Here is a 734-nt window from a genome sequence, read left to right as displayed (position 1 = left end):
AAAAGAAACATTCTTTGAAGATTAGCAGGGGTGGGAAGGGATACGAGGGTAAATCACTAACTAGAAAGTAGACATGTATTAACTTGGGTGAAGGGGATGTTAATATAATGTTAATAATAATAAGGAGGAGATCAGAACAAAAAGATAAAGGGAAAGGAAGACACTGGGAGCAATAGAAGAGTTAAAGACAAAAGGTAAAGACTATTACATACACAATCCTGCCATAACAGTAATAATAATAATATATGAGTGAATACAAAAATAGTAGGGAAGGTTGAACAGCTGTCAGAAGGCAAATGGGACTGCATCCACGAATATATACACGTTTGACAAAGATATTTCTACAGATGTATTATATGTGCTAGTCATAAGATTTTCATATGGATCTTGGCTGAAAGGAAAGAATACCAGAAAGATGTTTACTAGTGTTCTATTGATGGCACAAAACAACAACAACAACAACATTGACTATGCAAAGGCATAACAATGTAGATCATAACAAATTATGGATAACATTGCAAAGAATGGGAACTCTAGAACACTTACTTTTCCTCCTGAGGATGCTATATATAGACCAACAGGCAGTTGAACAGAACAAAGGAATACTTGCGTGGTTTAAAATCAGGAAAGGTGTGTGTTAGTGTTGCTTTCTTTCACCATCCTTATTCAATCTGTAGGCTGAGGAAATAATCTAAGAAGCTGAATTATATGAAGTAGAATGCAGAATCAGGCTT

This window comes from Orycteropus afer, unplaced genomic scaffold, assembly GCF_000298275.1.
Source record: "Orycteropus afer afer isolate SDZICR_OR568_19922 unplaced genomic scaffold, OryAfe1.0 scaffold01411, whole genome shotgun sequence".
NCBI lineage: Eukaryota > Metazoa > Chordata > Mammalia > Tubulidentata > Orycteropodidae > Orycteropus > Orycteropus afer.
This window is presented reverse-complemented; position numbering follows the sequence as displayed.